The following is a 6454-nucleotide window of genomic DNA, read 5'->3' on the forward strand; positions in this document are numbered from 1 at the left end:
AGGAAGAGAGAGAGAGAGACACTAAACAAAAGTTCACACCCACCCAGCCCTCCCTCCAAACCAAAAGTATGTTGGCAGCCGGCCGCTCGTGTCCACCTGACATGCACCTCGCTATGGGAGGAGAGACACACACACACACACACACACACACACACACACACACACACCGGCAGACGCTGGTAGGTTGTCATGCTCTGATAGCAACATGATCATCAACATGTTTACATTTGGAATAAATGCACACACACAGTGTCATGTGTTATTCTGCATTGGTTCGGAAAGTGTTCAGCGTTGTTAAAGGTTTTTAACAAATGTAATACATTTTATTGAATTTTTTTTTTTTTTTACATAGAATAACAGATTTAAAGATTTATTGGTTTGTATGGAAGTATGGGATTAAAAATATATATATATTTATAAAAGGTAATTACAATGGTTTATTTCACAAGTTGGCCTTTTTTTCTTGGAAATCTGAGAAAAAAAAAATGTATTACAAGGGGAAAAGGCAGAAATGTGACTGAAATTGCAAGATATGAACATTTATTTATTTATTTTTTTTTTTTTTTTGCAATTCCGAGTTTATTCAATTTAATATAATTAGTTAAAAAAAGAAAATCTCAGAATTGCGATGTATAAATTGCAGTTTTGAGAAGACAAAATCAGGATTGTGGAATATTAAATTTAATCTCAGAATTCAGACTTTTTTCTCGCAATTCAGAATTTTTCTTCTCAAAATTAATTGCGACTTTTTATTTCACAACCGTGATTTTTTTCTCCTTTTTTTGCGTGTTTACATCTCGCATTCTGAGTTTATACTTGCATTCACTTTGAGATATATACATACTCAGAACTGCGAGAAAATAAGTCAGATTTGTGAAATAAAAAGTTGCGATTAACTTATTTTATCTCATATTGGAAACAAGCTTCCATAGTTAAAAGTTCATTTAATAGAGCACCTACATACTGTTGGTCAAATGATTGTAGCACATTATCTTTTGATATAGCATTTTTTTTATAAATATAAAAAGCTGTTTGTACCTGATCTGACACTTAGAAATGACTTTTGTTTGTGCACTCCAATGTAATCCCATTATTTAGTCATTTTACTTAATATTTGTGAAAGAATAATACCATACTACGTATTTGGTGAATACTCATCTAGTTAAGTAAGCTGCATATGTATTGTGTATGTATTGATCACGGCGCCTGTAGAAGATGTGTATATGGGTGTGATGTGTAAATATGTGTTGATTCTTCCCAGCATTCAGTGTCTGTGCAGTAATGGTATTAAAGTCAGGGAGGGGTTGGAGATCTGTGGGCAGCTCCATTAATACCCAGCTAAAGAAGGGAGCGGGCTTGTTTCGGCGAGGCTCATGAGTAAGGTGTTTGTGAATGCAGGTGTGCGCCACACATAATTACACAATGCATCAAGTAAATGCATTACTGTGTCATTCACGCTGTGCAGACGGCATCATTTAAAGATCAAGATTAATTTAGTGTTTACCCGGCTCATATAACTCTTGAGTACTTTGATACCTGGAGGAGGATTTTAATTCAGCCGCGCATCATTAATCATGTGACATCATGATCTGATGAGTATGTGGTGTGATTCCTATCACTGCGGTCAAATAGGGATCACTGGACGTGATTATAGAAGCTATTTGTCTCAGAATTGCAAGATATTACTTTAAGAGTTTTTCTTGCAATTCAGTTGGTATCTCACAGTTGCGACTTTTTTTTATCATAATTTCTACTTTGTTTCGAGTTTACATATTGCAATTCTGTTTTGTTTTTAGTTCCATCTTGAAAAAAAAAAACACAATTGTGAGTTTATACCTTTCAAAGTCAAGACTTTTTCTCAGAATTCAGACTTTCTCGCAATTTCGAGTTTACTTCTCGCAATTATATATTTTTTTTGCCACGGAATAACACAAAGAGAATATAATCGTGACTTTATTCTGAATTTTTTTTTCTCACAATTCAACCACGACATAAAAAAAATAAAAAAGGTCATTGAAACCATTTATCTCACAATTCTGAATTTGTATTTATATCTAGTTTATATCTCGCAATTCTGAGAGAAAAATATAAGAAATGTTAGAAAGGCCAAATTGTGAAATATAATTGATATAATTTTTTTTTAAAAAGTCACAATTACCTTTTTTATTTATTGATTCATTGATGTATTTATGTTATTCTGTGGTGGAAACCAGCTTCAATGCATGATTGCCAAAATAAGACAACTTTTTTTTTTGCTTTCTTTTTCTCCAAAAGGACTCATATGATGAGAATTCAAATCTTTTTTTGATCCTTTGACATAAGAGTTTGATGATTGGCTTTGAAAACATACTGTAACTTTCAGAACTCAAAGCTTCATTGAAACAAAGATACTAAAATGACTCGTTGTGAACTTCCGCAACTCGTCAGATAAAAATGTGATGCGATGAAAAATGCGATGAAACTGTGGTCTGACGCACATCAGTGGATGCAGCATCACTCAGAAACATGATGTTATTGTAAAAATGCTCGATTTCCAGTTCAAGACCATTAATATGATAAGAGTCTTCATCGGAATGTAAACAATTACCAAAAATGCTATTCATGTCATTAGCTTTAAAATCTTTTGAATCTCTCTTTCATTGATTTTTGTGTTTCAGAAAGATGAATGACACCGTCTAGTTTTTTCAGCCTCTTTCTCTCTCTGTTTTGTGATCACTGATTGTTTGAAATGAGACAGACCTATAAATGAGGACTCACTCTTTCAGCTGAAACTGCAAAATATCAACCACTTCCTTTCCTGCAGTGTGTGTGTGTGTGTGTGTGTTTCCCTGTGCAGTAACAAACATCTCCCTTTTAGAAAGACACAAATGGGTGTTTCTTCAACTTTGGCCCCTTTTGACCCTGTGGACTTATTTAAAACTATTTTTTTAGTTTTTTATGAACTAATCTCATCTAAATTCTACCACATCTTGAAAGATGTATTGGATTTGTCCCATTCTGGAGTGGAAACACATTATTTTAATATTATTTAATAATACAATATTTTTGTACAGTATGACAAAATTACAGATGACTGGATAAATAAATAAATACATATGTATTTATAAATATTTATATTTATGAAATATATTTTATATATTTCTAAACAAAACAATTAACCTACCTTTACATTTAGCAGATGCTTTTTTTCAAAATGACTTATGACATAAAAAGCTAATATGTAGGCTTTTATTATGTATGCATGTATTATGTACTATAAGTATGTGTGTGTATAAATATTTATTATTTATATAATTATTAAAGGGGTCATTTGATGCGGTTTCAAGTTTTCCTTTCTCTTGGTGTGTTACAAGCTGTTCGTGAATAGATAAGATCACAAATGCAGTTTTTTGTTTACATGGCACAATGCAACTCATAAAAACACATAAGTCACTATAATCAGTAATTACGCACCAGTGTTCTGAACGGGACACCCATCACAGTATGATAAGAGGCGTTACATTTCTGTCAAATGCTTGTGGCATTCGGCCAATCACAACGCACTGGATAGCTGGCCAATCAGAACACACCTCGCTTTTAAGAATGATGAGCTTTTCAGAAAGGTGGGGCATAGAGGAGAAACAATAATGTACTGTATATATATATATATATATATATATATATATATATATATATATATATATATATATATATATATATATATATATATATATATATATACACAGGGCTGCACATAAGTGGTCCGCAGGTCCGCATGCACGGCCAAAATAAAAAATGCGTTGTATAAATATTTTCTGACAGCGCATTTGCGTACCGACATGGTTGACAACTGTTAAAACAAAATAAAAGCCTGCTGATTTTAAGTTTGAATTTGATGAAAACACTTTTATTTATTTATTTTTAGACGCTTTTCTCCAAAGCTACTTAAAATTGGGGAATGCATAAAGCGATTTTTCCTAAAGAGGCAAAGTAGTGATAAATATTAGCATTTTATTTTTACATTTACTATAAAATAAATGTATTTGTATTTAATAATAGGACTGTCTTTTATCTTTTATAATATTATCACACACTCTTATTAAGTTTATTTACTATTACTTTATTTAAAAAATAAATAAAGTGCATTAATATTATAACTTTTATTAGTTCTTTCATTTTTTTATAGTTCATATAATGGGTTACGCTATATACAGTGTGAGGACCACACCAAATCTCCAGGTTCTCTTATGAGAACCAGGCTGAAAAAATTGTGTGCACCCCTGTGTGTGTATATATATATATATATATATACATATATATATTTATATATATATATATACACATCATTTAACTTATTAGTGCTAGTAATTTAGAGAAATGTGTGTGCACTAGAGAAACAGAGTGTACTGCTAGTGTTTGTCAGTGCCGGCTACACCCCTAAAGTGCTCCGACTGGTTCACACCAGCCTTCTCTCTCTCTCTCTCCCTCTCTCTACTCTTTCTCTCTCTCTGTCCCACAACCCACTGCATGAGAGGACAAGAGATGGAATGTAATCCAACCACACACTCATAGATTACCTCACCCTCCTCCAATCCTCTCTCTCTCTCTCTCTCTCTCTCTCGCCCTCTCCGGTGATATTGCTGCCAGTTCAGAATGTTTTTCTTAGCCTCTCCTACACACTTTCACACACATGGCCCTCAACTCTCCATTCTACCCCCGATCCTGTCCCATCTCTCTCTCTCTCTCTCTCTCTCTCTCTCTCTCTCTCTCTCTCTCTCTCTCTCTCTCCATCTCTCTCTCTTTCTCTCTCGGGGTGGGTGGGTCTGGTCTAGTAAAGCTGTTCTGAGTTAAACCCCCTCACTGGGATCTCAGACTCTCTCGTGTCTTAACTTGCCCGCTGGATTTGTGTTTGTGTACGGTACAAAAATGACATTTTTGCCACACCTGCGCACGGGGGTGAAACGTTCCGTGCAGAAGTGTTACTTACAGGCCCTGAAATGTATACTTTTTTTCGATTTTCAAATTAAAGCCATTACTTATATTTTCAGTGTCACATGATCTTCAGGAATCATTCTAATACGCTGATTTACTGCTCAAGAAACATTTCTGAGCATTATCAATGTTTGATATGCTTCATGGAAACTGGTAAATTTGGGGTTAGAATGCTTTTTATTTTTTATTTATTACAATCTTTTATTCAGCAAGGACAGTAAATACAAGTATAATGTTATAAATGAAATAAATATAAATTGGGGTAAAAATTATTTTAACATGGCTTAATGCAAAGATGGCGTGTGTTGATGGAGTCAGTGTTATTACGTAAAAAGTTAAAAATATGACCGGTTTTGCAGAAGTTTTTGGTTAATTTAAGTTTTTATTTGCTTTTACTTGGTTTAAATATTTTCCAACATTCAAAACATAATTAAATTATTTTACATGAATGATGAAAAGTGAATGTATGCTGTCACCATAAGTTTGCAGATACACATCATTCATTGTAGTTGAAGCAAATTCTGCTTTTATAATGAAGAGCCTCGAACCTCTGGAAACATTTGATTAACAGTTTTGGAAAGGCTGCCACATGAAGAAAGACAAAAACCATTGAGGAAATGTTGTTAGAAGATGTAGAAGATCAGATCTGGGTTTTATATCTTTCATTTGCTGAGTTTTATTTACTTCCCAATCCCAGTTTTGTTCTTGTACTTGGTTTTGGATGAGTGTTGTTTTGGAGTCACTCTCTAGACTCAAATCCACACCTAACTGTGGAAAACACAGTGCAAAGTGTTTTTATTCCTACACTGAACATAAAACCGTTTCCTCGTGTCATTTCGAGAAGCTTCTGTTATTTATGTGACAGGAAGTGTGATGTCAATTTATAAAAGGTTACCATCTTTATACACTTTCCCTCTTGATGTGGTTTGTTCAGCAGGAAGTTTAGACTGATGTCTATTCAGACTGCATCCATAACATCATCCTCTCATCATACAGTTTTCATTTATTTATTTATTTTTACTGTTTTACATAACATCAACTCCACCTTTTAAGGTTTTGATCCAAAAGTCGGGTTAGTCCATATTTCACCCAAAGTTTTTAGCATTTTTTAGAGTGTAGCATGAAAGATGATCACAACACAAATTAGCACCAGGTGCCAGATTAACACCAATGACTGGGTGTTCTTTTACAAATACCTCCTTTACTGTACGACGTTTATATTGTGCTTCAGAATACAATTAATTTGTGAAATATGCTTGAAATATATATTAAAATGTAAATAATAAATTATATGCTACTATAGGCTTTATCCACTATTTAGATCTATTTGTCCATATTTAATTAGGTAATGCCTTATTAGCATATTTAAACATGACATTTGATAATACAAAACAATTGAGTGCGTAATCAGCTGGGAAAATTATGCTGAAATCTGTTGTCAATTTTTACTTTGCAGTGACTCTACTTTTTAACATTTTAATTA

Source organism: Carassius gibelio, chromosome A21 (assembly GCF_023724105.1).
Source record: "Carassius gibelio isolate Cgi1373 ecotype wild population from Czech Republic chromosome A21, carGib1.2-hapl.c, whole genome shotgun sequence".
Taxonomy (NCBI): domain Eukaryota; kingdom Metazoa; phylum Chordata; class Actinopteri; order Cypriniformes; family Cyprinidae; genus Carassius; species Carassius gibelio.